Consider the following 18,452-nt stretch of genomic DNA (forward strand, 5'->3'; position numbering starts at 1 on the left):
GTGCTCTCATGGCAGACATCAGATTGCTGACTGGAGCTCAGGGTCACGAGCAATGTGAAGAGAGATGACGAGCCTGGGGAGAGCTGCCTGGACCCATCCCAGACAGTTAGGGAAAAGATGAAAGTAAAAAGCTGCTGCCAAAGTAAAAAATTGTCTCCCTCTATCATGGGCCCTCTTCAGTGCAATTGTTAGAGAAGAATTAATGGAGAAGGATGTTTGAAAGAGAGATAGGAGACAGTGAGGACAGGACTAGTAAGTGAGGCAGAAACACTGGAAAGAAGACAAAAAGGAAGAAACATAAGAAAGCAACAGGAGGATTGGATGAAGAAAAGGGAAACGGGAAAAAGCCATGACTGACCAAATCACTTCTCCTCACATTGCCTCAATCTTCTGGCAATAAAATGATAACAGTAGGACAATCACAGAGCATTTCAGTGACTTTGAAGTCCGTAAATATTTAGGAGGCATTTAAGTGTCCCGTTGATCCGAACTGTGTTAGAAAGCAAACAATAAAACTTCAGAGAATGTTCTGACAAGTCTGAAGCACTGCTGTCAGGAGGTAACAAAGGAACAGGACTTAGGTGTTTAATTTCTTGTGTCTAACCAAGTATTAAAATCCACACCCAAACTACTTACGTTTTTTAATAGTAGAAAAGATTGTGCCTATTTCAGACCAGCAAGAGCACATGGTTTAAAGCATGCAGCCGCTCTTTCTTCAGAAACAACCTACTGTGACTCCTACAATTTATTCCTCCCAAGATTCATTTGAACATCTGCAGTATCATTATTTGAGTTTGTTATACTATTAGCTTTAAAATTTTATAAGCCATACAGTAGGACAGGAGACAAGTTGAAAAGTTAAGGAGGGTTAATTTAGAAGTTTTAAAACAAAGCTATTTTTGAGTTATACAAGTGCAAAAAAGCATCTGAATCCAAACCTCCATGGTTACATTTAAATAACTCAGAAACTGCTGAAAGGATTTTCTTCAAACCTCACTCAAGACAAATCCCTCTGGGCTAAGACCAAGCATGAGAATTTAACTCAAAAGGTGATTGTTGTCTGAAGGGTTTTCTTTTTCCTTTTTTTTTTTCTCCTTCTGCTTATTTTTTTTTCAGTGTTCTAAAAAAATAATAGCACTGAAAAGTAAGGGCCTGGAGTGTAACTGTTTCATATCCATTTTATCATTAAAATAAGAAAAATGCTGTTCGTAAACTACCTTTTTATTGAAACCAGACCCCCTGCTCTGCCTCTAGCCATTACCAGCAGCCTTAGTACCCACCTCTAGCAGGCATTTGCTGTAACTGGGTGGCTCAACAGAGAAGTACGGAGCTGTACTCCCAGCCCCATCTGCAGCTTCTTTGCATGCCTCAGCAGTTCGGCGCAGCTCTAATACTACCCTAAATGGACAACTGAGGATTCCCCTTAGCAGGAAGTCTTTGGAGAGCAGAGAACCAGCAGCTCTGCAGCACTCCTTCCTTCACTTCCCATCCTCAGTTCAAGGGAGGTGAAGCATACTCTATACCTGCAGGCTGACCTAAACTAGGTTTTAATTTCTCACCAGTCCACGATTTGGAAAGCAGAAAGGTAGCTTGAAGTCATGCTTTTCTCAGCTCACTGACTGCAGACTCCATGCATCTGGCAATCTCATTCATTTTTCCTCCTTATGGTTGAGACCAGGAGACTCACCTCCTAGTCCTGTAGCTGCAGGAACTCCTGTAAAGGAAGATCCTGAAAAATAAAAACAGAAATTTCTATTTTACTTCCCAAAGTCTTTCAGGTCCTCTTTAAAAGCAACATCATGGGTCCTGGTAGCATGGTTGTCTGGATTAAAAAATAAATACATAAATAAAAGCAGCAGCAGCAGAAGAGCAAGAACAAGAGAGAGTGGTGTTGTTTTTTTTTTTTTTTCTGTTCAACTCTCTCCCACATCTTGTTTTGTTTTCTACAGATTGTCCCAGGGCAGACAAGAGCCTTTCCCACCCCTTTCCTTTCCTCCTATCCAGGCTCGTTTCTGATTCTGGCATCACCTCCCACAGTTACTCACTCATTTGTTTGTTTGTTTTTCCATTTGCAACTTTTGCCCCCTCCAAAGAGCTGACTTGCCAGTGAAATTACAGTAACTTATTTCATTTCAAATGCATTCAGAAAGGCATTTGAATTGTTCCTTTTCATTTAGAGCAACATCTAAATTTGGAACTTGTGAAAAACTGATGGGGAAGATTTGGAATATGTTTGCTAGAATAATTCATTACATTTAACCCAAGCAACTCAGATATATGCGGAAACAGCTTCCCTTGTCTATCCTTCACATCCATGACCTGGACTAAAAGCTACTTTGGGCAAGGTCCAACTCATTGTTTGTGGGCCTAACACAATGCGGCTTGCAAGCTGCAGCAGTACTGTAATACCTAGGGATTTGTTTCAGGAGACCCTGATTTGGGAAACAAAATACATGTTTCCTGATGACTGCTGACACTGAACGGTGGGAAGTACGGCTGAAATGGGCATAGAGAGGAGCATCAGGAAGCTGAAGTCTTGGGCTCAGTTCTTATTTGTTCTCATTTTGGGGAAGTCTACTCCAGCAAAACAGCCTTAAAGTTAATAACAAGATATGGCAGCTTGCAGAGGGGTGAGCAGCTTCTGGAAGCTCCCTGCTGTACACTCTACTGCAGCAGTCAAAGCCTGGCAAAACTTGAACAAATGGAGAAAGTTTTAAAAATAGAATCATAATATTTAAATAATCAAAAAGCTTTTCCATTCATAAATGTCCCATCTGCTCTCCACTACCAAACTACTGGGGTATCATTTTTCAGTCAGCACATGGCACTCAGCACTTTAAGCTGTCTGCTACTATCTCATTCATACAGCTTTTTCATTGCGGGTCAATATTATCTGACTAGGTTCAGATTAAATCTTAATACATCGTTCACCTGGAAAAAAACAACTCCAAGCATATTGAAAAGCTGCAAATATAAACAGTGCAGTTTCCATGGATGATGACATATTAAAATGTATCCCAGAAGGAAAACTAGCAGGAAAAAGAAGAATGTGAAGTTATGGTCATAGAAGAGAACGTCCTTCATTTTCAGTTGAGATTTTATGTTAGAGGACAAGTGAATGTGACAAAGAGAGGAGAGGTCTGTCTGTCCCCTTACTTCTGGTTCTGCATCAAAGAAGATTTTGCATCAGCCGTGATAAATTTAGGCAGAGACATAGCAGATCTGAATATTGTACAGGAAGATGTGAAATGAGGAAGAGTTCAGTGCAGTTCAAGGATGGCAGGGTATAACGAAGGCAAATGGAAAGCAAGAGCTGAAACAGAAAGAGCTGAGCTGAAGGAACCTGATATGAAGACACTAGTTTAATTAATAAAGACAGGCAGACCAAGCTGAACAGAGAAGACTCATTTAAGATGTCAAAATACATCTTTAGTTGTGGCCACTAAGGTAAAAATAAAGGCAATATATACAGAAAACACACGAAAGTTCAGGCGTGCAAGACTGGATTCAAGGATGGGAGTGGTGAGAAAATCTGAGGCCACAGAGAAGCTCTTTTGGGAAGTGACAGCTCTGTCTATAGTGTTTGTTGCTGCCTTCCAGGTACCCATACTGCTCCATTAGTGAGAGGGATCACAAAGTGCCTCCTAATCTGTTTCAAGCTAAGTCAGCCAGATTCGTTTCACCTGGTGATGAACATGGATATGAGCTAACCAGGCTGGCTTTACTTGTAGTGCATTAGGGAATGCTTGCTTGGCCTCTTCTGATGGCAGAGATATGGGGAGGGACCAGGCAAGCAGCAAAATGTGCAATTTTGAGCTAGTAATTGGTGGCTAGGCACTGAGGCGGAAAGTTGTTTGGTCTAGGAGAACACATGAACATGTAAGACTGGAACCAATCCAGACACACGGAAGAATGCAAATGTCTAAAAGTAAAAGTTATCATCAGCAACACTGAGTTCAAGAAAAGTTGATCTTTCTGCATCTCATTGCTATGAGTAAGGAGCGCTTTTAATATCTTTGCTACTGGTGCAAGGATAATTTCTGCAGAAGTACATCTGTGTACTTGGGAGAAATAACAGTTACTGGTTAGTTAATAACTAGCAGGAACCACAACAGAAGAGGCTCATGGTTTTACTGTCTCTGGTCCAGCAGAAAACTGTAATCTATGCTACTTAAGCTTCATATACCCAGCATTTGCAAATGCCAAGTAATCAAAAATTTTACCAACATAAAAGTGAGTAAAGTTGAAGCGCAATTGCTCATAAGGGATCACTAGGACAATATACAGTGGCTTTCACTTCAGGGTAATAGCCTACTTCCCATGTTTCTTTAGGGACTTGCATTGAGTGCATTGGTACTGTTAGGAAGCACGTCAAAAACTGAGCTTGCATACAGGTAATTTACTTCTATTAGCCAGAGCGGTTCTGTTCTCCAAGGTAGGTACATCACGGGAAGGTTACTCTGCTTCAAGTATTGCTATAACAACTCAAAGAGAGGGAACGAGAATTTTGGCTCGAAAAGCGGATACATTGGAGAAACGTTAAAATAACCTCTTAAACTGGAGCACGGAAATATTCTTAGTAACCCTCTCTGTGGTGCTCCCTGTAATTATAGCTGAGAATAATCACAGATCAACTTTTTGTAAGAGAGATGCCACCCCTTCTGTGTTCTTAGAGGGACTGCAGTTCTAAAACCTTTGCAATTACTTTTATATCTATGTTATCGTTTAGATTCAGGATTTTAATATCTGACTCAGTAGGCCTCACATTGTTTAGTTCTCCCCCATCTATCTCCTTACTTTGGGTGCCTGTCATTCACATTTCTGCAAAGTTCAGCTGAAACCAGTAACTACCCTGTTCATGTTACTGGTGCCTTGCACTGCAAATATTAAGAAGCAGAATTTGCAATCCAGCTCATTCACAGAACATTCTTATACACCACATAATTTTCCAACAGCTAAATTAATCTCGCTTCACAATGTGGGGCTGTGTACATGTGGTTTCTGATACAAAAGGCTCCAGTGAAATCAACGGTATAAGCATCATATTAACTTAGACCCAGTGCTTTCAGGTCCATGAAGCGTAGTCATGTGCTTTCTAATTTAGAACTCAAATGTAAGCAAGAATCTCAGCTCTGCTTTTTAAACAGTGTGAAGTTTCAATCCAATTTACCTTGCATAGATGAAAACGTAAATCAGTAGCTGGTCTCCACTCCACATACTAATTTAATGAGCTGGGGATTTGACCACATGTGTATATACTCTCTGGGAACTGCAGACCTTTTTCTCCATACTGCATTCAGTTTGGATGTGTGCCAAACAACTATGTATGAGCTAAAGGGAGGAGGGAAAGGCAGTCCAGCACACCAGCTTGCACCAGGGTCTAGAACAAGGGTGTGAGACAAAGGTCAGGAGTCGAGCACGATCCATACCATCCCACTGACAAGCAGTCAATGCATATGCTGCTGTAAGCAACACAACAGCCCAGGCAGCTGCCCTGGGACATGTCCCCAGGTCTGGGGTCACCACTGCACAAATGTAAGGGCTTTATCCACCCCTCCCCACAGTTAGGAGGGACTCCAGTCCAAACACAGATGACGTCCTGGAAGAAAGCTCCAAGAAGAGGATGACAGAAATGCATCTACAGACCTACGTTTGGCTCACTGCATGGTGTACTACAAAACAAAGGATCTTTGGGAGGTCTTCAAAGAAGGTGTGTAATGACAAGTCAGTCAGAATGCAAAATGAAGTTGATAGTAAAAAGACAGAGGATAAATTCATGCACAAACATCAAGTGATTTCTGGCACCATTCACATTGCATGACTTTTGTTGACCTGACAGGACTGTGACCTGAAATAGAGACGCCAAAACAGCAGCGTCTCCTCAACTTCTGTCTCCTCTTTGCCTTGTCCCAAAGACTATTGACCCGGAGAGATGAAGTCTTGCACTTATCATTCTCAGACCTCATGCATCTGTGGGCTGAGTCCATTCATAAACAGCTCCCTTCCGCTGGACTAATCCAAACCAACTCTACACTCATCCAGGCAACAGCACAACAGATCCCAAGCTTTCTGTTTGTGCAAAGTCCTGAAAACAGACAGACTTCTTTGGACAGATGTTCTGTGATCAGGGAATCTCTGAAATGGGACTACCTATGCCAAGGTATCTTTGGCATCATAGAGAAGGTTGAGGTAAAGGTGGGAAAAAAGCAGAATAAAGCTAGTGAATAGAAGTTGGGTACAGAAAAAGAGAAAATGCTGCTGGAACATTAACTCATCATCCAGTGTACAAAAGCAGATTGCAGGACATGTCATTCAAATAGCACTACTGGTCCCCTCTGATTACACTCCTCCTTATCTACCACCACAAGAATTAATCTAGGCCGTATCTTGCTTAGGTGCCAAAGGAAAAAGGAATTTATATTAACCATTCCTGTGAATCTGAACAACAGAGTTACTAATGATCTTTACACTTTATTTTAAAAGTGCGTTTAGCTTAGCTTATCAGATCAAGCTCATTCAAAAACCGAAAATCAGAAGTCCTGTGATTTGAGAACAAGTAACACTGAGAGAGGAAAGTCAGCACATCCCCAGCCTATGGGATGGGAGAGTCATCTGCTATCAACATTTAGGAAATGTACTTTGGGTGGAAAGTTTCCTTGCAGCCTCAGGCCTTGTTATAGTAACTCAGCTTAGCTCTTAATTAAGCTGTTGTTCTATCTGTAACTCTAGTTCAGAGCACCTCACATGTAGGCCTTGACAAGGGACCTAGCATACTGTCCTCTAAAATGGGGTAGTCCTCTATGCAGGGATCTCTTGGTGGAGTCACATTAAAATCAAAAGATGTCCACACAGGCACAGGAATCTCTGCTGTCAGGTCACAGCATTAATGTCTGTCCAGAATACACAAACGCATGGGTTTTCTTCCTAGAATAAAAGCCAGCAGAAACAAGCCGATTATATTTCTTTCTCTTTCTCTCTTAGATATTCTGGGGTGTCATTTATTTTTGCATATATTTTATTATGAAAGGTCACATTGGACCGAACAGTGCAAGTATCCCCCTCATTCCGCTTGCATTTGGCTTCTTATTAGAAATGTTATCAGAAGGTAAACAATGCACAAGAAGGTCTGCTGCGGAATAACAATGTTTTAACACTGTACCACATCGACAGCTCAAAAATGTTTTAACAGGTTAAAACTATTTTTGGTAATTACAAAGAAGCTGAAAGGAAAATTGTTTCCTCAAGCTGACAACATACATTTTATACAGAAAGAGACAAGATATGAGACCATGAAAATTGCACAGACACAAATATTTGAGATGTAACTGAGAGGCAGAAAAATATATTAAAATGATCATTGATTGAGCAACATGGAAAGAATTCTCTCAGTAGAAGAAAACAGGCTTTTGTAGGTCTCTAAGAAAGCACAATGGACCCCGCTTTTGTGACAATACTCAATGCTTCCACCTGGAATTTTGAATCTACTTCTGGATACTTTTGGAACTAGGTGATCTTCAAGGTCCCTTCCAGGCCAAGCCATTCTATGATATTGATGACTGAGTCCTTTGATTTAGCCATCATTGCCTTTTTACAAATAGAGAAACGAGTTTCCCAGGATAACAGAGACTTTCCTAAGGTTAAAGAGTGAGTCAGTGGCAAAGAGAAAAGTAGTCTAGTTCTCCTCAATCTTATTCTCAATCAACCACACCAATAGATTGTACAACCATGAAAAACGATCTTTTCCCTATGAAAAGGTAGATTTTGTGAGGAAAATAACAAGCTCCACCTGTCTATGCAGCTGGTATTAGCAATAGTGAAAATTTCATTCTGCACAAAAAACTGCATATATAGCACTTGTAAAAAAAAACTCCAAATTCATGTGCATATCAGAAATTGCCAGAGTGCTTTCAACAGCTGCAACTACCACACACTTTCAGCAAGTAATTTTAACTCATCAGGTCTGACTCCGGGATAGACAGCAAAGCCCAGATGGCTTGGTTGTAAATAAAGCCCTGGTATGACACATGGGGTGAGGAAACGTGAGGTTAGGGCCCTGCAGATTTGCACCGGCACTTGGTTAGGGTTGGGCATGCCAGCATGGCAGCCCCACCACCCTCCCGCCGTGCCGGTAAGTGGAAGGAGCTGTGGGAATGGGCGCACGTGTGAGTGTTTAAATACTCGTCGTTGGGGACTACAGGAAAGCCTACAATAGACATTTAGCCTTGGGATGTTTTCTCTACTCTATTGCAAAAAAGCAATAAAAATATGTGCTACTCTGCAGGCTCTTTCTCTGCTTAACCAGCCCCTTTATTATTATCCAGGTTCTCTCAGAATATATCCTTTCTGCCAACAAGCCCGTACTGCTCCAACGGGCAGATCTGTTCTCAGGGCTGGGCTGTCAACGCACGCCATTCTCTTGTCTGACTTCATTGCAGGTTGTCCAGTACAAGGGTCTGAGGGTGTCTGCCCGCAGGCCTGAATGAAGCAGGCCGCCTGCCAGCCCGCACGTTCAGCTGGATGTCACCCAGCAAAGGCCAGCACGAGCCACGCTGTTGCCCACAGGCAGCCCCACGGCCCACATGTCGCTAGAAGCACGTGCGGCAAAAATGTTTTGCGAAGTGCTGTCGGTCCATCTCTGGCAGAAACCAGAGGGAGGAAGCTTGGAAAGCCTGGCCCTTGTATTTTCCAGAATTAAGACTTTGATTAGCTGCTGGCGCAAGACCAAAGCTCCATCTGAAATGCTTTAGATAACCCGTCTGCGCTTGGTTTTGGAGTCTTGAGGAGCGTATGCCACAGCCCACTTCTCATCAGTGCCAGGAGAGAAAAGGGGAAAATGAGGGGGTGAGGAGCTCGGTGGGAGGATCACCCTCTCCACAACTCCCATGCCCTCACACAAACACCTCACATGGGACCAGACACCTCACGTGGGCCAGGCCCACGGCCCACAGCCCTTCCCTTCCCTCCCTTCCTCCCTTCCTCCCTCCCCAAGCCCCCTTGGTCCTCCACAAGTCCCCGCACCTCGTGATAAATTTCATAATTATTCAGCCCTTACTACTAACACCGAAATTCATCACTCAAAGCAAATTAGCCGAGATTCATTAGAATAAGACATCTAGTAGGCACATGTACTTTATTAGCCTCTTACACCAATAGTTTTAATTAGGTACATATTTCACAGCTCTAGAGCTACTCGAGTGAAGGGCTGCTTTTATCTCTTTTATTTACAGTAACAAGCTATCAAACAAATACCACCATAATTAAAGTCAGATGCCAAAAAAAAAAAAAATCCCTATTTTAAAAATTTTTATTAACAGTGACCTGCTCAAACCTCAGGTTTTGTACACCAGGGATATTTAATTAACGAGGGCAAATCCCTCCAGCCGGGCAGGGAGGACCTGGCCTCTCCGGCAGCCCCTCTCCCGGCGGGCGATGCCTCCATGTCACCTTCAGGTAACGGGGAGCGCTCTGCCTCGGATGTCGTAGTGATGAGAAAAGTGATTAAAATCCAGCACATTTCTAAATTATTAATGAGGAATTTAAATGGTGTTATAAAAGAGGGAAATACAGGCGAAAATGTTACACATTCATGGAATTTTTACTCATGCATAATAATAAGTCGAAAACACTTCGGCTATAATACTTCCTAAATTGAAGGGGGGCGGGGGGGGCGACGTGTTTCTCGGGCCCGCCCGCCCGGCCCTCACTCGGCGATCAAGGCCGCCACCTGCCGGGCTCAGCGGCGAACCGCGCCCGCTGCCGCCGCCTGGCGCAGGGCCGCCGGCTGCCGGGGCTGCTGCCCGGCCCCGGGGGCTCCGCTGGAGCCCGGCGTTAACTTCACAGCCCTCCGCGCACATTTAAGCGCCGTGCCCGGCCTCTGGGCCCGGTGCGGTATTGCTTAAGGAGTGGTGCTATGGCCGGAAGGCACTGCGTGAAGGGAGCCCCCTCTGCTCCCGGCCTGTGCCGGGGCCGAGCGCTCCCTGCGCGGGGCAAGGGGCCGCGGCCTGCCTGCACCTGCCTGGAAGCACTCCTGACGTCTGCTTGCAATTTGGGGAATAACAGCAGTAGTTGGTAGCCAGAGAACAAAAGGTTTCCCCAAGTCAAAGCTGCAAGCGATGCACATCTTACACAGCTATATTTATGTGTACCTGCCTATGCAGTCCTTTCCCCATCTCCACGTCTCTGGGCTGCCCTTAACTAAGCACTGCTTGTGTGATCCATGAGGTCAGAAAACACCTGAGGATCTCATCGTTAAAGACCTGCTTAAGGTTTTACACAATCAGGCACACATTTCTGTCACCTACCACTAAGTCCATCATTTTCCTCTCTCAGGGAGGGGGAAGAAACCTGCAAGCCAACAAAAGTAGAAGGGTCACTGGAGTACAGCCTTACCACAAAGCCGTGGACTCATGCGTCCCTCTGGCTGAATTCCTTGGGGAGATTCTGTACTTCCACGTGTCTTTCAGTCTGATTTTGGTAGATCTGCAAAGCAGAGAGCCACCGTCTGATTACAGTTGCAGCAAATAAGGCAAGAACAATCCCAGGCCGCTCTGGACTGTAAGGGCTATACAAATGCTACAAGTCCTGCTGAATGCTAACTGGCAGCTAGCACCAATTACTGGGTAATGGGCTCTCCACATGCCCCATTACTTAATAAGTAGATAGACACAGTCTGCACTCACTTTCGGAGCTCAGTTGTCGCTGGTTGTAACACCAGCTGAATGCTTTGCAGTGGGCTAGCCTCACAGTGACTAAAGCTCAGATCGTTATAGCAAAGTCTCAACCAAAAGAAACTGCCACACTCTTCTCAATTGGAGCAGATGAAATAAAGGCTCTTGGACACAGTTCCTACCTAGGAGCCTGCCAGAGTCTAATAACTGCAACATGCTGTGATTCTAAAATAAGTGTGTCATGGAGAGATACCCAGGCTAATTCTCAGGGAGCTAAATTTGCCCGGATGAAACTCTTCATTAGCACGGTGTTTTCTTCCACTTCTCCACTGTTTCTGGTCCCTTTCTGCATGGCACTGCACAGAGCACATTCACTATCATGAGTCATAAATGGCAGTTCTGGTCCCTCTGGACAAAGCAGTGGCATTCGTATCAGAAACAAAAAATTGTACTTTTTTTACTCCTTTGCTTCCTATGTAGTCTCCACTGATGACATTCTCGTCATTCCTTTGCCTGGACAGCACCATTTAAAGTTTTTGCTTAACTGAATTTTGAGCACTATGGTTCCTCCACATTTTCTGTCATGTAGTTTTTAGCTATACAGAGATGCAAACAGAGTTTCCCTGAATGCTCTCCAGTTCCACGTTTTCTCCCTAGGTCTTCAAAGGAATGTACTGGACAGAAGATAATAGAGAAGATCCCTATGAAATCATGGTGCAAGAAGAAGCTATTACCAAATAATCCCAAAGCATCCTGAAATAGTTTCCACAAGGAAAGCAGTGGGGACTCCTAAAACACAGTTCCCATACATCCTTGTTAGGAATGTGACACCATTACTTTCACAGCTAATGCTATGAAAGGCTGCTGAAATGTTCAAAGGAACTTTGCTAGTTTTATTTTTCTCTCCACAAAACAAAAGTTCTCACTGAAGGCCTTATAAAAAGTAAGAAACTTTCAGAACCTTGAGCCTCTGCAGGCAACCATTACATGCAAAATATTGTCCCCAGTTTATAGCCTTTAGCTGTTCTACATTTCTGACACTGTGAGGAAGGCCTTTGTAACCAGGTAGTTAGCATCAGATGGATATTGAATGCAACCAGCTGCATAAGTGCAATACCACAACTAAGATTGTTACATGCACACAAGTCAGTGATTTCAAAACCATGTTTTTTGCAGCAGACATAATTCACACCCCATGTATTACGGACTATCTGACAGTATTATAGACAAGGAAACATCTCTGTGTGTGCCAGGAAAGAGAAACCAGCCACTGTACTGAAGGCCAACAGAAGTTTTAGGTGCCTCAGAAGGCACATTAAATTCCAGTTTTATGGGTTTATGACCATACATTAACCTGATGTGGCCTTCTTTATCTGAAATTAGTTTCTTTCTAATTTTAGATATATATGTGCAATACAGTGAAGCGATGGCTGTTCCATACTCCTTCACCTTCATGCATTTTGATTCTATACCTTGACATCCATCCATTAAATGCACTTAGCAGGACTGAATTACCTTCAAAATGAAGTTTTAAAGTGCATGTGGGAGGTGGGAAGAGAACCCACTGACTGCACTAGTTCACTGTGTGAACAAGGCAGTAAATACAGATGTGGAACTCCATATTCATGCCTCAGCACGGGTATCTCTTCAGTGTTGCACCTGCAGGTATTTATATGATCACACACTGAAATAAATGCAGCGTGTGTGGGTGTGTAGAGCTGCACCTGTACTATAATGAGACATTCAAACAAATCCACTTTTTGTTGCAACACCTGACATAAACATTCTTGTAAATTCTGTCCTGCATGTTCAGTAGCCTTATCCCAGTGAATCTTTCTCTGGACTGGGTTGAACTGCCCTGTGTACCATCTTCTTCCCTTGTCCCTGAAGGAAAACCTCCTACTTTGCCACTTTCTCACTGTTTTTCTTTCTGAAGAGCAAATTCTGTGAACAATCTCCCTCCACAACTTGTGCTGAGCTTATAGTTGCTGGAACTGAAACTGGGCAGAGAAGGTCATTTGCACACGCTTTGGGTCCGCTTATTTACCTGCTTTATAAAGATCATGTGTGCTTTTCCTGTAAGGCAGACACTGACTAGTGAGTCCTGCTCTGGCACAGAAATATTATGCGTCTTGGGATTGGTTTTGAGAGCCCTCTTTCAGCCAGTGAAAGGACATGAACGTAAAATTTCATGGTTTATGTGCAGTCTAGAGCCTAATACCTACTATATTAAAAGCACTATTACATCAATCCAAGAGCACAAGGAACACAGACATTGTTTTCCCCATTTTTCAGAGGAAGAAACTGAGTCAAGGTATCCAAGTAAACTGACCAACCAAGCATCAAAAATAAGACTAAATTTTGGAACTCCCCTACTTACCTGAAATTTCAAGCTGTAAAGTTATTTGAAGCTCCTTAAAATTCAACAACTGCCTGCCAGGATGGGTAGGAATCTCTTCACTGGGGGTAACTTAGAGTACAAAACAAAACATGAAGAAAATTAAACCATTATTGCCATTCAAAAGTGCTGTAACCAGGACATTGACCTAGAAACATTTGAACTTTGTGTTGTAATTCAATCCCACCATGAAGACATGGTCTGCATATCTGTATACATCTTAAAGAAACAGGAATACTAAGAAGTATGTAACTCACATTTTATAACCAGATGCAGCTTTTCCTAATGGCTACTGGAGAAAGGGAAAGTACTGCCAGTCTTTAGGCCAAAGGGCTGTTAGTAGAGAAACAAATTAATGTCTAATTTTTGCTAATAAATGGCTAAATCAGTCAAATGTTCCCAGCCCTAGTTAACACATATATATCACAGGTATTATAATAACATGAACCTACTTATTAAAGCTTAACTTACTAATGCTTGGAAAATACTTAGAAATCTTTAGAGAAAAGACTTTATGTAAGAATAATATTGTCACTTCAAACTCGTTTAGTATGTCTGCCAACACTTAGAAGGCCTCATGGACCTTCAGGTTCACTGTACCTAAGAAGTTAACAGTATCTCAAAATATTTCCTATCCCCCACACAACGGGTATCCTCTTTGCCCAGCCACAGATTCTGTTTCCCCTTCCTCTCTGGCGGATACCTTGGTGAAAGAGAGATTAGTTTTCTGACATTCACTGCATTTGTTGTGCTGACATCATAGAGTCAACAAGAACAAGTATTTATACTTCTATTATGCCTTCATTGAACTGAACAAGGTGTTCAACAGGACATTTTAATTATAATTCCACTTCTAGCAGCGTGAGTAAAGGTGTTTAAAAAACACAATCAAGCATGAAATAGAACAGTAAACATGCCATTTCAATTACAAAATTATGTATAAGCACATCCTTGCACAGCACAACATTTGAAGACTGCGAGAAATGCTAAAATCCTATCTGAAGCGCTGAGAGGTTTTGTGCACAGAGTTGAAAGAGCTGAAATGCTCTCTCCTCACACTCTTTTGTGCACTCACTCTGAATTTTGGCTCTGGAGAGAAACTCACAAGGTCCAAAATTGATCATTTTTGTACAGATTCCCATGAAGGAATAGTAGCTGTAAGCTTTTTTTTTTTTTTTTTTTTTTTTTTTTTTTTTTTTTTTTGGTGCTGCATTGTCATTTCAGTCACTTGTTCTGCTTTGGGAGCTCTTTTTAACTTCCCAGCCCAATGGAGCTGAAATCCAAAAGCAAATGCACTGACAGATCCTTGCATCAATAGCTGCCACCACCTACCTGTACAGTTCGGCTACAAACTGCTCCCTATCAGGAATGCAACGGAGCAAACACCCTATGATGCTCATAGGTACTGGTGAGCCACCAGAAACTCCTGGACATCTCTGGTCTTCAGGAAAGCACAGAGTCAGCTCTGAGGGATGCGTAACAGAAAGGCCTTGGTACTACACTGTCCCACTAAGCAATGGTGAAAGCTTTTCTTTTCTGCACTTGATACCCCTGAGTTCTCCAGGAGCAGTTGTTGAAGCGGTGAAAGTTCTTACCAAAGCACAGCCACACTACACCATCCTGTCCTCTGCAGCCCCTGGAAGACAGAGTTCCCCCCCACAGCCCCAGAGAGAAGGAAATTGGAACAACTCGCATTTCTGCCACGCAGACTAAACTTGAACCAATGCTGGATGCATTAAGTTCCCAAAGACATCTGGAGATCATAACAAAATCTGTTGCTATCTCATGATCTAGACTATTACCTTTTCCACAAATAGTACTTTTCTGTTTAATAGACTACGCAGTTGTCCATGGTATGGAATCATCTTCTAGAATATCTTACCTGGAAATTACTCTGTTACTGTGACTTGAAAGTAATAACTTTCTCAGGAATTTCATGATCACTTGGATGAACCTGTAAATACAGCAAATAGGTGAAATGTTTATGAATAAGTACTTAGTAATCTGCCAAACAAACATGTAACAACATCTGACTGACAAGAAACTATACTGGTGACTGTAGGTATTTAATAATACAGACAGCATTAAAGGTTTGACTGCTATCCCTTTTTTGAAATAGAATTTCTTACTCTCTCACTATACTCTCAGGGTTGAAGGAAAAAAACAGCATATTTTTTCCATTCCTGGAAGAACCTCTTTCTCAAAATGCCAGACCACCTCATTAGTGGAAGCCTTGGTTAGCTTGTAGATAGCTGGCAGAGGTGTTTTGTTGTGCTTGTTTCCACTTCATTTTTTTCCCAGTATTATGAGTAGGTAGAAGTAAAAGCAGAGTTTTCATTGCCTTTAAAGGGAGCAGAATCTGCTTTCATTTCATATTTTTTTTCCATTCTTCTCCTGGCACTACACAGAAACGTGTGTGAGGTGAAATGTGTCTGCGAGGTAACTTGGCGGTGAGGGTTCCAGAAGCCAACATTAAATGCAGATAACATATTTTTGACTAGTTATGCACATTTACAGCCCTGGTCCAGAAATTTAAGAGAAGCACTGCATGGAGAAGTCATTAAGTGAGAATTAAGTTGGAGAAATACAGGACGTATGAGGAAACCTAAAATTAAAGGCCCCCTTTTAACATCTCTCTACTTCAAGCAATCAACTAATGAGGCAAGGCCTTGAAGTTCATTTATACTAGAAGTGAACAAGACCTACCTGATCCACTCATCTTCTCCTTGAATGTAAGGCTGACATTAGGAAAAAGACATGCTGCTTTTGCAGTGTTTCAGAACCACCAGTGCCAGTTCAGGTCCTCCCCAGCTTCTGGATGGACCAGGGCTTCCACAGCAGAACAGATCCACAACTCCATGGGTTTTTCACCACCAGATATAACACAGGTCATGATTAGAAAATGGGATCATAACTAGCTAGGCCTGAATAGCTATGACAAGCAATGATGCATGGCAAGGAAAACATCTCATCTGGTGCAGGGAACATAATTTTCAGGGTCAATTTTAGAAAGCCATATAATTTTATCTCTAGACTCAACAGAGAAGCAAGCATGGAGCCTGGCATTTAAAAGGTCAGATTTCAAATTGAAGACATTGTTCAAACATCTTCCTAGCTGGGCGCTGCAGAGCCTGGAGCCATAGCCTCTGCAGCCACCAGCTGGGACGGGGTGCACTGCCTCTGCCTCTGGGCTGTGGCCATGCAGTGCTGGCTGAGCTGGGGGATGCCACGGGAGCAGAGGGCCATGACACCTATGCATCTGCAGACCCAAAGGTGCTCAAGACTTTGCAGGAATGAAAGCAGAGGAGAGTGAAAGAGAAGTAGCTGAGAGATGATACTGCTGCTTTGTAGAGTACAGCCACAACGGGAGCTGTAATCACAGAGAAAACAGCATGTCTGTCTGAACCACTATTTCTGCTTTATTGTGTAAATACAGGAACTATGACTTCATGTCTCACACTTCAAGAGACGTACTCTCGGGCTTCTTTTCTTCCATATCAGAGCTCTAAGAAATGCAAAATGTGTCTCTGAGTTTCAGTTCTGGCTTGAGGTTAATCTCTAGAAACAAGTAATGTAACATTTCCATCTATCTTTTCTACTCTTTTGGCGGTTTTAATTATACTGATATACTATGACACTTTAAACAAGACAAGCCTCAGCTTATGGCCTGCTCTGTAATGGTTCAGCTGCTGCATGTGCTCCAGCATATTTTGCTCAGACAGGCTGCTGCGGGCTGCTGTGTATGTGTGCAGAATAGTGCCCTTCTGTCATGAGAGATTTCATTGCACTGATCATTGTATATTTGACAGACTCTTTGTCAATGTCAAGTGTCTTTTGTGGTTAAGCCCAGTAAAGCTAAAACAAAAGGTCTCCTAGATATTAGATATATAGTGACATTACTGAATTCACTTGGAGGCAGTAATTTTTTGTCAGCCTATGAAAAGAAAAATGGAGCTAATGGGAAAACAAAAGGAAGATGCCGGCATGTCTTTTTAGCTATTTTTGTTTATGTCAGACATTGTGATTGACATCTGGCCCAGAACACCCCTTCAACCATTGAGGTTGGCATCATGAAACAGAACAAAGAGAAATTGCCAGCCAAGAAAACACCAATGGCTCAGAAAGCACTTTTTTGTTTATTTTCTTTTAAGTGTTTCATTTTCAGTAATCAGTATCAATGCACAAGAGTAGTTCACTCACATACACCCCCAGCTTACTAATTGGACTTTTAAGTTTCCTTCATGTTTGCTTTCTTCCTGCTTGCTTGAATGGCACCATACTGCTGGTTTGGTTGGATGACAGTCTGTCATAACAGTGATGTTTGAGGTTAGTGAAAACTGACGTGAAAAATACAATCCACTGGCCTTTAACTGAAATAGCAGCTCTGGTTTTTGTGGAGTTGTCAGGCAACATTTTTAAACCCCTTTCACGGTGAAGGCAGTTACAACATGTTTTTCTCTGTATCAAGCAGTTCCATCATGACGAGCATTATCTATGTCTGTTGTCATATCAGAATATTGCCTTTGAAGAGCAGTTTACTGTTTCTGGTGTGATCACTTCTCCTGTTGAAGTGCCCTAAAAGGGTTAAAGGCATTTCATGATCATTCTTCAGTGCTAGGCCAATTACAAAGCTTTAAAACATGTTTAAGAGTGACTTTGGAAATACCTGTGACCAGAGCAGTTCCTGCAGACACACAACTTCACGGAGACTTTGTCACCAGTGTTATGCAAGTGCTGCAAGGAAATTATTATTTAAACTTCTTACTTTGTCTTGAAAGTATGAGGCTGAACATTAAAAAAAAAAAAAAAAAGACTTTTCACAAGATGAGAGCAGGACGTTTCATCTGCTACTTAGGCACAGTTATGTGCTGAAACCATACGAGAACTCTTGCCTTAACAAAAAAAGATCTTCATCACCTAAAAAGATCCTAGGGAATTTGGCCCTTGAACACATTACATGTGCTGCAGCTAAACATCCTTGCACCTTTTTAACAGGGTTCCTTTCAGTATTTAACACAGGGGTATATTCTCCTCCAGAAGCACACTTAACTCCCCCCAGCATTAATAGCAGAGATGCTCACACATCGACTGGCAAATTTCTCTGTCTCTTTGCACAGTGTTCTAAAAAGAACTTTGAAGAAATTGAGGAAAACAGAAAGAGCAGTATATTAATTTTAAGGAGATGAAAGCAGTACATGTCACTCCTAAATTTCATGGAAAATGCACCGTTAGTAACAAAGATGAGTAGAAAATTTCAAAATCATTTTGAGCAGCATTAAAATCAGTCTTCCCTGATTTTCTGTTTTCCCCTTCTTTTCAAAGCACATACATTAAACTCATTTTATGCTTATAATGTATATAATGATTCTAGACAACATAAGAAGGAC

At 42.3% G+C, this 18,452-nt stretch overlaps 1 long non-coding RNA gene across 2 annotated transcripts in view; it reads right to left on the reverse strand.

The window, feature by feature from the left end:
* Window positions 1-1,042: 1,042 nt before the first annotated feature.
* Window positions 1,043-18,452, reverse strand: part of LOC121074409 — a 59,677-nt gene continuing 42,267 nt past the window's right edge. Inside the window, exons 10-14 of one of the 2 annotated variants that reach the window (XR_005822308.1) lie at window positions 17,732-17,799; window positions 14,948-15,019; window positions 13,048-13,137; window positions 10,390-10,479; window positions 1,043-1,729 (exon numbers count right to left, since the gene is read on the reverse strand). This is a non-coding gene — a long non-coding RNA (uncharacterized LOC121074409). The remainder of the gene's footprint in view (window positions 1,730-10,389; window positions 10,480-13,047; window positions 13,138-14,947; window positions 15,020-17,731; window positions 17,800-18,452) is intronic. The other variant, XR_005822309.1, reaches the window with a different exon arrangement.

This window comes from Cygnus olor, chromosome 8 (assembly GCF_009769625.2).
Source record: "Cygnus olor isolate bCygOlo1 chromosome 8, bCygOlo1.pri.v2, whole genome shotgun sequence".
Lineage (NCBI taxonomy): Eukaryota > Metazoa > Chordata > Aves > Anseriformes > Anatidae > Cygnus > Cygnus olor.